The sequence below is a fragment of the Notolepis coatsorum genome (genome assembly GCF_963971535.1).
Source record: "Notolepis coatsorum genome assembly, chromosome: 6".
Taxonomy (NCBI): Eukaryota; Metazoa; Chordata; class Actinopteri; order Aulopiformes; family Paralepididae; genus Notolepis; species Notolepis coatsorum.
Window position 1 is genome coordinate 125,479,533 of NC_140170.1, and position 13,512 is coordinate 125,493,044.

At 42.4% G+C, this 13,512-nt stretch overlaps 1 protein-coding gene across 1 annotated transcript in view; it reads left to right on the forward strand.

Moving 5' to 3' along the window:
* Nucleotides 1-13,512, forward strand: part of dag1 (dystroglycan 1) — a gene marked incomplete at its 5' end in the record, with an annotated part of 76,746 nt that overhangs the window by 727 nt on the left and 62,507 nt on the right. The window lies entirely within an intron of this gene.

The window sequence follows — 13,512 nt, forward strand, 5'->3', positions numbered from 1 at the left end:
ATAGGGTAGAGACGGAGACGGTAGTGATTAAGTTTGAGGGTAAGGTTGTTCCTAGTGTAGTGTTTGTAGGGTATAGGATGTTTAGGGTTAGGGAATTTGTTCAGAGTCCTCTTAGGTGTTTTAGGTGTCAGGAATTTGGCCATGTAGCTGTTTCTTGTAAGAAGGGACAGAGGTGTGCTAGGTGTGGCGGGGAGCATGAATATGGGAAGTGTGGGGAGGGAGTGAAGCTGAAGTGTTGTAGTTGTGGTGGGGAACATAGTGTAGCGTTTAGGGGTTGTGCGGTGATGAGGAGGGAGGTTGAGGTTCAGAGAGTGAGAAGGGATGATAGGATTTCGTATGCGGAGGCAGTTAGGAAGTTAGGTCAGGGAAAGCAAGGTGAGGAAGGAGAAGGGCATTTGGCAGTAAGGGTAGTGCAGGAGGATCAGGGGAAGCAAGGTGTGGATAAGGGGTTTAGGAAAGGGCATTTGTCGGTAGAGGAAGTGCAAGAGGAGAAAGAGAGGGTGTGGGGGGTGAAGTTGGAGATAGTGGCATTTGTGACGAGAGTGGTGAATACTATAGTGATGGTTAGCAGTAGGACAGAGAGGTTAAGGTTAGTAGTTGAGGCGGCAGTATTAGACATGGGTATGAAGGGGTTGACAATAGGGCAAGTAACACAGGAGTTAGGGAAGGTAGGGAAGAAGGTTGGTGTGAGGGATCAAGTAAGAGAGTTAGGGAAGGGGGTGGTGAGTGTTCAGGAAGGCCAGAGTCAGTCGCTGGAGGCAATGAGTGACTCATAGATTAGGTTGGATAGGGTGGTGATGTTAGGGATGGGTTTTGTTTTGTTTGGTGTGTTAGGGGGTTGAATGGATTTGGTCGTGATCTGACATTGAACCGTTGAATAAGAAAAAGAAGAGGGGAGAATGGAAGACTGGCCCGATTTCCGGGTCGGTAGGTGGCGGTAAATGCCCCATTTATGGTGGCCGTCCGCCGTAAAACACCAAAAAGAAGAAGAAGAAGAGAAGTCTATCCGTGAATGATAAGAGGTGAGCAGCTATCCGTGTACCTTGATGTTATATCTCTGGTCTAAGCCGATAATGTTGTAAATAGGTTTCCAAGTAATAAACCGAGTTATAAACAGTGGTTTGATGTTGATGATGTGCAGTTGTGTATCTGTTTATAAGAGATCTGGCCGTTTTCGCGAACTATTATGAGCACATTGGTAAACCAGTATTCATGGTGGGGGAAGGGCTTTACACCTGGCGCTGCTGAGAAGTGTGTGTTCTAACTGGAGTTTTCTCCTACCACAGAGATGTGTGTACTAAACCAACATTGATGTGCTTAAGGCTGACGGCATTGTATGTCTCTTATGCTTGACAGGTATGTTGTGATGTTTTTGGTCAATTGTATTTTCTAATGTTTTATTTTATAATGTTTTATTCTAATGTTGTATTTTCTAATGTTTTATATTCTAATGTCTGATTCATATAGCTCAGTCTATCCGTGAATGATAAGAGAGATGTGTGTACTAAACCAACATTGATGTGCTTAAGGCTGACGGCATTGTATGTATCTTATGCTTGACAGTATAAAGAAAAGAAGTACTCCGTCAATCCTGTCTCCCGTGTCCATTATTCAAGCAGAGCAGGAACACAGTGGTCACACACACACGTGAGCAAGACACAAAACATGACACACATGTCACACACATGTCACACACACACACACACACACACACACACACACACACACACACACACACACACACACACACACACACACACACACACACACACACACACGTGTGCACGTGGCTCAGCAAATAAAGTCAGAGACAGTATTGTCACCAGCAGCTGTAGTGATTGGCAGACCTTCATACTGAGGTCTGAAAGGCGGAACCAATCTCCTTGCGTGTGTTAAATGCTCGTAAAGCTACAATCCACCCTAAATCACAATTATTATTACATTACTATTATTCATATGATCATATGCAACAAAAATAGTGTAGAAGAGCTATGCGCATCCAAACCAATGTGTGCTGGACAGAGAGAAATACTACACTACACTACACTACTACACTACACTACATACTATGCTCCATAAATGTTTATTGGTAGATTACAAATTGGTAGAGGCTCAAGAAATTTTCAGAGGCTCTTGTCCTGTATGCGCATTATTTGGTTTGGTTTCGACTCAAAAGTGACTAATTGTACTATTGTAAGGATTAGTCCTGTTGAAAGTCCCATAGTAAACGAGTGTGGGTAATTTTTACCCATGTGATGGATAAGTGTACGAGTCATGCGTTTTAGGGGTTAAGAACCCATTCAAACACGTTTTAGGGTTAAGAACCCCTTCAAAAGCCTCAGTTCAAGGAAAGTGTTGGAGAACTCATTCTCATGCATTGGGAAGATATGAAATATATTGAACATTTTAACATTTCCGTGAGGTGGTCAGAGGAAAAGCACTTAGGTAGGCCAACTAAGAGCTTAACGTCGGGGACATTGTTAACGGATTATTCACTCCCGTTCGCAGAATGGGGGTGTGTGGGCCTCAGGTTCAACACAAATGGCTTTGTTGAGCTGCAACTCACTCTTGCTGTTCTCCAAAACAAATGGCTCTTAAGGTTTGGTGGGATGTCAATGTCATGTTGCGTAGGTCAGACAGGGGATGCTGCTCCGTGGACCATATTCACACGGCTGCCATTTTGCTCTGGGGACAGGGTGGAAAGGAATCCCAAACTGAGAAATGTCATGTTGTGTGAATATGGTTTTAGGTTAGAACTAGGGATGTCCGATATTATCGGCCTAACGATATTGGCATTAAAATGTAATATAGGAAATTATCTGTATCGATAATAAAATAAAAAATGTATTTACCCAGGCAAGCAAGTAAGACCAAATTCTTATTTTATTTATTGTGAAAAGTATGCATAATGTTGTGTTTTTTTGGGGGGAAACCCTGCATATATCGGTATCGGTTGATATCGGTATCGGAAATTAAGAGTTGGACAATATCGGTATATCGGATATCGGTAAAAAAGCCAATATCGAACATCCCTAGTTAAAACATTTACACATTTACTGTTTCGTCCAATTGGACAGCACCTTGCCTCCTTATTATTATTATTATTATTATTATTATTATTATTATTATTATTATTATTATTATTATTATTATTATTATTATTATTATTATTATTATTATTATTATTATTATTATTATTTTTTTTATTTTTTTTTTATTATTATTATTATTATTATTATTATTATTATTATTATTATTATTATTATTATTATTATTATTATTATTATTATTATTATTATTATTATTATTATTATTATTATTATTATTATTATTATTTATATTTTCCTATATTTCTTTTTATATATATATTCATATATGTAGCCCCCTTTAATATAGCTTATCTTGGATTGATTATTGAGATACTGTATTAGAAGCAGATGCTGGCGTACTAGGAGATTCTTAAAAAGCCTGAGCAATGCCTTTAACAGTCAGTGAAAGACCCTTTATGGAAATCTTGGAAGCATCCTCTGAGACTCTTTTCAGCTCAAGTCCAAGGATGGTTTTTCTATTCTTATGCAGTATAGCCTCTCTGTCGAGAAGCCTCCCATATACTGTACACACACACTACAGTAATGTACACTAGTATCACTGAAGATCACGAGCCTCGGAGAACATGCTAAATATCATCTTGTGGTGTCATGGCATCAACAGTTTTTTTTGTGTAGATGTATAGACTCAGACACACACTCAAAGATGTGCACACAGAGAAACGCACACACACACACAATTTTTCTTAGCTGTCCATCGTGTTTGATGATGACGCTTGCTCCAGGGATGGAAGCCGTTGAGTCCGATCCTTGAGCCGCACACCCGTCCACATCCTCCAGTACCAATTTAACTGACTGGTGTAATGGGCACTGGAGCATAAGATACACACACACACACATATACACACACACACACACACACACACATATACACACATATACACACACACACACACATATACACACACACACACACACACACATATACACACACACACACACACACACACACACACACATTTTAATACTTTATTTGGTTCCACAAATTATATTACATAAACAGGGAATCAAATGTATTGGGGCCAAGCAGCACTGAACACTTAAGGGTACACATAGCACACACACACACACACACACACACACACACACACACACACACACACACACACACACACACACACACACACACACACACACACACACACACACACACACAATATGTTGTGTAGAATAGACTGTAGAAACTTTACCAAACAAAACACCTTATTCAGCCCCTAATGTCACAATATGTTTACCACGGGCAGAAGATTCACAAGCACATATGAGTATATGCACACACAAACACACATATACACAAACACATTTGAATACTTTATTTGGTTCCACAAATTATATTACATAAACAGGGAATCAAATGTATTGGGGCCAAGCAGCACTGAACACTTAAGGGTACACATAACACCTCCTTCTCCACGTGGCTAAGCTGCCAATAATAGCCGAGACAGAGCAATATTTGGCAATTTGTTTGGCTTTTCTTTTAGACATTGCAGCAATTCTCAGACCAGTCATGGTGCATTTGTATACATGGCCAAGACTTCCGAATACAAGTACACTGTATCTACACCTGTACCCAAGGTCAGCCATCACACTGAGCAGTGGTTGGTATTTGATATACTTGTCCCGGAAGGCCTGTTCCATGTACAGATCAAAGGCACAACCTACTTCTATAACCAGCACCTCCCTGTGGCTGGTGTCTACGAAAACAACATCCGGCGTATTTGGTATGTTAGCAAAGACATTGTTGGTAAGACCTAACCACTCTGGTAGCACTCATGTTTGTACATTGCTGCACTAGATGGTGAAATGTTCCGTACCGCATCAGACACAATGTCCTTAATACGGTCATGACGAGCTATGTACAGCTATGTTTGTATGCATTACATCCATTTGTTATGTGTGCAATGGATTCTAGGTGTTGTTGTGAATAATGATGGTTTAAACAGAATGGACTGTAAGTTTGAGGATACCAAGTGGACAGATTGTATTTAGTGGGTAATACCTGCAGTCTTGCTTTGATGGTAAATTAAAAAACATCCTCACCAACAATGGCGTTCTTAAATACTGAGTGTGAGACTGAGTGGTCAGCAAACTCCAAACAGGCTAGCTTTCCCTGTAATCGGAGTCCACACCAGTACTGCCTGATCTCAGACTGCTTCATGCTAAGCAGAACCCTCCTTGCAGAGTCTCTGTGCAGTTCGACAGTCTCTTCCTGCGGTGTTGTGATGTTGGCCTTCACAACCACACAGGGGTCTGTGATAAGTTCATCAGAGACAGGGACTTCAGTCTGTGTGTTGAGTCTTGTCCATTTCAACTGAACTCCAGTCTGGTTGCAGAGGTCATTGAGATCTGACCCGTCAGACCAGACCCCAAAGCCCTTGGCCTGAGAGTCCAGTTTCCCAGAGTCTTTCCTCCTGAAGTTATTCTGGTTTGCGCTGGCCAGGGGGATCTTCCTTCTGCGTAGATCCAGCAGGAGAGAGGGCCTGGCCATTTCTCTAATGGTAACATCATCATTATTAAGCATGTGGAGCAGGTGGGCTAGCCTACACACAAATACACATACACAAACACACACACACACACACACACACACACACACACACACACACACACACACACACACACACACACACACACACACACACACACACACATGGTGTACATAAACACACTGAACACAAATACTAAATACTGTACTCATATACTGTATAGCCTACATAACAAGCATGACACCATCCAGACCCACGGCACACCTGTACTGCAGGTGTAGGTGCATCAAGGGAGCGTTCAATGAGAGAGGAGGCAACAGATAATAGCAGGTATGGTCCAGAACAACAAGGCTGTAAAGTGTTGTGGTTACACAACAAGCCTTGCTGGCAGTTGAGTAGATTTGTTTTGCTCAATGGTACTTGGTATAATATGGTATAATCTTTGCACACTGTGTGTAAATCTTTTTTACGGTTTGGACACATCTATTTTGTGTCCAAACCGCTCACACTGTCGAGCCCTGTAGGCTACTCACACGTGCAGGATAGCATCAGCCTACACGCTAACTAGGTTAACTAAATTAGGTGAAAAGCTAGGAGGGTTAGCTAAAGTAACGTTGGGCAATAAAGCTGTGCTTCCAAATTCTTGTGTAAGGAGCATAATGCCGTCCAAAGTGGTGATTTTGGGAGATGCAGGGAAAGCAGCTGTTGATTTTTGCAAGTGAAAGCAGGATAACGGCAGGTGAGGTGATGATGTTCATAATGCAAAGAAAGGACATCGCTAAAAGAACCGCCTGTGTGTGTGAGTCATACTAAACATCCCTGCCAGATCATCCGTGAGTGAGTGAGTGACCACAATTTACAACAACCAGATATCACCCTGTCTGTGAAATACGCCCCACTGGTCCACCAGTACAGGATAGCATGTCTGTGTCACGAGAAACGCTTATATTGTGCGTGAAAGGTACACGCAGGTAGGAAGATCCAGTTATGGTGCACTACCAGCAGGGAGCGTTAACCCCAAAACAAAACAAAGAACTCTGCAACGGGCCCCGTTCCTCGTACCTGGATAACTGAGTTAGCCGGATAACTTTCGGGTAATTCTGACTTAAGCCGGACTTTCCGATTCCCCGTACCTGGATTTTCCAAATCACCATGACAACAGATCCAAAAGTTTGAGCCTGGTCGAAAGCAGAGTTTAAGTTCAAGTTAGCCTGAACCATCGCCACGCCCCCGCAAAAAAGTGACAGCCCGTTTCCTGAAATTATTCCCACAGTCTACGATCTGCATTATACCATTCTGAATTACGTTTTTGTGCTCCATTCTTCCAGAGGGGGCTTTTGAAATGTAAAATAGACCCAAAATGCTGATACTAAATTCACTTTGTCCTAAATAATGCACGTTATATATACCGTGGCGGTCGCTCGGTGCGATGTACACATTATGACGTGGTTATTTTAATTGTAACTGGGATTAAGATGTCTGATGAGATGCGCTGTTTGACGGATTTGAGAAATTGAATGAGCCGTTGACGTCACATTAATGAATGAGGATAAAGAAATAAAACTTCATTCAAAATAAAGAATATTCTAAACACGGGTCTCTCGTTCATTAATGTATAAACAATGAATTTATCCCATCTGGCACCGTGGTGCAGCGGTAGTGCTCAAGCCTGCCAACCCAGCGACCGGTGTTCGAAACCCCGTGTTTCCAATATAATTTTTTTGAATATAATGTTAATGATTATACGCCAAAGTAGCCTGGTTTTAAGTTAAAATATTATAAATCTACATGCATTGAGGATGTCATTCTTTATATAGCTCTCAACGTGCACCAAATTGAATTATTCCTATATTGCAAAAAGAAGGAAAAGACTAGGGTTTCGAACCCCGGTCGTCTGCGTGAAAGTCAAAAGAACAACCCGTTAGACCACAGTGGAGATAAGTTAAAGATCGACTATACATCAATCAATGGGTAAGAGAGCCGTATCGTAATTCTGTATAACAGTTTAACTAATTATTTTCGCTAGCAAGATCTCATTTGATTATTCAATCCAGCAGGCAAGTTTAAAGAAATATAATCTGATTGATTGAGGTAATGAGGGACTTAAAATTAGCCTATAGATAACGCATTTAACTTGTCGGCGAGGCGATTGAGCCGTATTGCAATCTGTCAATAAAGTTTTAAATCAATTAATCAATCAATGCCGTTAGAGAATCAGGATCTCTGCCATCGATACGTGCTGGCTTTTCACCTGAAGCGGCCGCGCGCACTTAGCCTGGGTCTCAAGTCTGAATCGAGTTAACGAGACTGAATCCACCTTCGAGGAACAGGAAAATCCCGGCTTCAAACATCGGGTTAACTGAATCTGGATAATGACATCTTGATCGACTTAGTTGAACCAGGTACGAGAAACAGGGCCCAGGGATTGAACCAGTAGTCTCTGCAGTTGGAGACAAGTGCTCTCACCACTACACTGCCAGTCTGCCACCATTTGCTTAATGGTTATGATTAGGGTATAAAGTTAGGTTTTTAGTAATGGTTAGGTTTAAGGTTCACAGGTTAGTTTTAAGGTAACAATGTGGTTAAGGTTAGGGTTATGATTTGGGTGAGGCTGTTTGAAAAAAGTGTGGTGTCTCTCTGTAGTGTCGAGATCAAAAGCACTCGCCTACCAACACAGCGCCCCAGGGTTTGACTCCCAGCCAGCAAACTTATAAAGTTAACCACAGAGGCTACAGATAGCGCCGAGGGCCATACACAGTGTCTGAGTGTGAAGAATACACGCAGAGGTTGTGGGAACCGGCGTGAGAATGTGACGCAAGGGGCATGAGAATGCATTGCAATTTGCCCTGCGTAGCCCACGGCCACAATCCTCTGAGTGCCCACTCAAACGTGTGTGAGCGGGCACATACACACAAACACACAAACACACGCGCACACGCGCACACACACACTTATATAGGCAATACACTAAATGAACAGGCATGTCACACACACTTTGCACAAAAACTATTTTCCTCTACCGACTTCCAAATACCCTGGTGTCAGATATTGAAAGTCTTCATGTGAGAGCAGCAGTTTATCTCTCTTGTAGATTGATCGAGTACAAAGTGACATTTTCCTATGACACGCTCAGCTGATAACGTGACATCCTCTGAATATCTGCCATTCAATAACCAATCACTTTGCCTGCTATCTCTCAGATTACATTCTCAAACGGTCTCTCCCTCTGTTTGTCTCTCTCTCTTTTTTCTGTCTGTCTCTCTCTCTAAATCCCTCCACAGTCTCTTTATTTCTCTATCTCATTCTCACTGTCTATATTTCTTTTTCTGTTTTCTCTTCTTTCGTTCTTTTTATTTCTCCATCTCTCTATATATAAAACTCTCTTTCTCTCTCTATGAGGAGACACAGAATCATTGGAATGCCTTGTTTCGCCTCGACGTGTTAGCCTGTGTCACCGGCATGATGGAATTATAAGAAAGTGGCGGGAATTCTATTGTTTTTCCACTCATTAGTACCTGTGACTGAAAGAGTAGAGGGGGAGGGGCAAATAGGATTCAGAGCCTAGCAAAACAGGAATGCTCTTTGGGAGAAGGGAATGTCACTTTGTATTAGACACACTCATATGGATGGGCCCCTGCTCGCCTGCCTTCACACGAGGAGACGGGCAAGCTATTATATATGGCTGGAGAGATTACCCCCCCCCTCTCTCTCTCTCTCTCTCTCTCTCTCTCTCTCTCTCTCTCTCTCTCTCTCTCTCTCTCTCTCTCTCTCTCTCTCTCTCTCAGTCTGTCTGCTGCTGTCTTCTTCAGATGTATTTTGTAAGCCTCTGTTTCTTTCAGCAGTAGCCTACCTCTCTCTCTCTCGCTATGACTATGTTATTCATCTTTGTCTTATGGTCTGCTTCTCAATGGCTTATTCTCAATATATCAATATTGAACGTTTTTCTCTCTCTCTCTCTGTCTCTCTGTCTCTCTCTCTCTCTCTCTCTCTCTCTCTCTCTCTCTCTCTCTCTCTCTCTCTCTCTCTCTCTCTCTCTCTCTCTCTCTCTCTCTCTCTCTCTCTCTCTCTCTCTCTCTCTTGTCTGTCTGTCTATTTATATTGTACCAGGTCTCTCTCTCTGTAGCGATGGGTACCTTTCACATTTGAACCGGTACCTGTGAATCGATACCGGTACCCAACGGTACCTTTTTTCGGTACTTTAGTCTAAAGAAATTTTATTTACAGTCGTAAAAAAAAATCCAAACTTCAAATAACTACAATTTCGACAGTTTTCGGCTTGTCATTGCTCCGATTGCTTTGTTGTTGAATCAAGTCAAATCCTAGGTAAGCATATATTGTGCGTGTGAACATTGACATGAAAAAAGAAAAAAAAAGTAAAAAAGAAAAATTAATTATTATTATTATTTTTTTTTCCGGTTTCTCACTTGATTCGATACTCTGTAGTACCGACGTGTTTCGGTTCGGTACCTCAAAAGTACAGAATTCGGTACCCATCCCTATCTCTCTGTCTTTCTCACTTTCCTTATCTCTCTCTTTCTCATTACATCTTTGATCTGCCGCTCTTCCTCTCTAGCATACTTTCTCTCTCTGCCTCCCTCTCTTTCTCTTTATCTAGCGGCCACAGGTTGCACCCTAGGGGGATGCAATTTGGCATGGTCAAATGTATGTGTATGTGTGTGTGTTCATGTCATTTGGCTAAAAGGGGGCAAGGCAATGGGAGTGACCTATGACAAAAATATCAGGTTATTTTTTTCTTCCTCTAAGCATGTAGGCTAGAGTCTGTTTTTTGGGTTAGGGACAGTTCGATAATTAAGGTCAAAAAGGGGGGATGGCATCTTTACTTTATTAAAAGCCTCCGGGGAGGCCAAGGCATTTTATTATTAGACAGAGGGGAGGGCATATAGAGTTTTTTGTATTTTCTTTTTTGCACTGTGTTTCCTCCCCCCACATAATTTTAGCAATGTTGCTATTTTTATATACCCCGGCCCCCACACACACACACACACACCCACGCGGATGGTTTCTCCAGCTATGAGCTGCAGGGGCGCCCACTGACCCAATGAGATGTCTCGCTTTCTATGTCATATACATGGGCGGTTTGCTTTAGAATAACGGTAAGACTAACAGAAAAACAACATGATGTCAAACAAACAGTTCTACTAAATGGAAACGGAACAAAACAGAACTTCAGGGACTGTAGCTACTACAACACTATTGATTCAGTGCTCGGTGAGATCACACAGATTCAGCGAAGGCCACTCACAGTTGGCTAGTGCACTTGATAGATCTCCGGATGTAAAGGCTGTGAAGCATCATGGACCTGTACGTTCACATTGCTAAACATTTTGTCAGCGAAAACGATCACAGTAAATCAAGGGTGGTTGGACTATACGGCACAACCACTGCTTTCAGACATACCTTGACATACATTTGACGCCTCCACACAGCAATGTGCGAGAATTCCTTCTCCACTATGAGGAACGTATTTTCTAACCACAGACACGCAATGCTCCACAAAAGAAAGGCCCATAGCTGGTTCAGCTACTTATAGTTTGAGAGGGGGTTCACATTCAGCAGCGTTTCAGAGGGGGTTCACGTTCAGCCCTAACACTTGCCGCCTGCAACTCTCCTAGGTTAGCCATGCGTTGAATCCACTTAATGATGCTATTGCCAGCCTTGGGTTTCATGATTATTACACAAAATGTTGAATGATTTTTGGGTCTGTCTGAATTGATTCGATAAGAGCGGAGTAGTCTATTTCAAATTATATTCTGATGACGCGCACAGTGCGGTGTGTGTGTGAGAGAGACGGAGAGAAAGAGAGAGAGAGAGAAAAAGACATAGCTAAGGCTTGCACTAGTGTTTGTGTGTGTGTGTGCGTGTGAAAGAGAGAGACTGCATGCAGCATGTTTTGAAATTGGAGCTGGGTTGGTGTGTTGGTTGTTGACGGCAAGCTCATTATCAAGCATTTACATCATAGATTGAGTTCTCAAACGGCCCGATTTGATCTGTTCTGATGTCAACTCTGGGGGGAGTGGGGCCATATTGACTTTTTACAGAGGCAGAGGGAGGGCTGAGAGAAAATAATATTGAATGTTAAAAAATGATATATCACACCCCCCACCCCCAAGTAATTATCAAATGGTCCTTTACATTCAAAGTCTAAAAGTCAACATCTTTTCAGGAACTAGGGTCGGGGGGTTCTCCCATTGACCCCAGTGTGTTTTTATACTGTCCGGCTTGGATTTGCAGTGTTTTCCTTGAATGTTTACCAGGATTATATGTTTTGCTAACTAGTGTATTTTTCAGAGCCACATTGCGAACACTAAAGGAGCAGATGAGCAGTGGTCTATCACACGACGTGACTCTGCAGAGCGCTGAAAAACAGCCCCCTCAGACATCACATGATATGACCCATATAGACACTGATTGGGTCAATTTAGTTGCTAGCAATGCTAGGCCCTGGCTAGGACCGGCTGTGTTGTGCAATGACGCCCACTAAGTGAGGAGCTAATGTGTAGCGCCCAGAAGAGACCCGGATGACATGGCACACAAACAGAGGGGGGATGACAAACAAACAATGATTTATATTTGATATATTAACGTTATTGTGCATTTTAAACACAAACATACTTAAAATGAGTAATTATTATTTATTTTAAACATGTTTATTATATTTTTACTGGTCTAAAATCTAAAATCTCTATGGACCAGCCGCCACTGACCGAACCTTGACTTCAAAACCGAGGTACGTACCGTACCGTGATTTTTGTGTACCTGTTACACCCCTACGTACCAAGTATTATGGAGAGGGACCCTGTCGGCTGTTGGCTCGGTCCTTGGACCCCTCATCTTCTCCCTCTACACCAAATCTCTGGGTAACATTATCACGTCTCGTGCTTTCTCGTATCATTGCTCAACTCTTCCTCTACTTTCCTATACCTCAGATATCCATGTCTCTGAGCAGATCTTGGCCTGTCTGCCCAACATCTCCACCTGGATGATGACCAACCACCTCAAACTGAACATCACTCAACTCCTTGTCCAATCAACAGTCATGTATCGCCTCGACTACTGCAATGCACTGCTCGCTGGTCTACTGACCACCCCCTCCAAGCCACTTCAACTCATTCAGAACGCAGCCGCCTGCCTGATCTCCAACCTACCAAAGTCAGCCCATGTTACCCCACTTCTTAGGGACCTGCACTCGCTCACCATCGCCACACAAATCCGCTTCAAGGTCCTCGACCTGGCATGCCGTGCAGCAAAGGGAACCACTCCCCCCTACCTCCGGTCAATGTTCTCTAACTACACACCCTCAAGACTCCTACGCTCTGCATCTTCTGGCCGTCTCAGGCCCACTCCTATCCGAGCTCCGGGAGAGTCGTCAAAGAAAAGCCGCCTATTCTCAGTCCTCGCTCCACAATGGTGGAACGAACTTCCCACCACAGTTAGGACAGCCGAAACCCGACCAATCTTTCGCCATCGACTAAAAACACACTTCTTCAATCAATATCTGAAATGTCTAAAGTTACTACTATGTACACTGTTTGATGAACATTGTTACTCAGCTGAAAGAGTTGTACCCTTCCTGCTGACTTGTTGTACAGAACTTGTACGTCGCTTTGGATAAAAGCGTCAGCTAAATGACAAAATATAAATGTAAATGTAGAAGATTGCTCTCCCACACAATTTTCAACAGGACTTAGTAAAGAGGTTCAAACTCCAAGGAGGTTCAAACAAACAAGGCTCTAAATGACTTGCAAATATAGCCTATTAGAACAATATTTGATCCCAGCTGCCAACCACAATGCTTGCTGAAATAATTATTGTCCATCTACACATTATTCAACACGTTTCCAGTGTATGAATATCTCAGTATGGATGTCTTTTTGAGGCAATAGATGAAGATGAAAAAT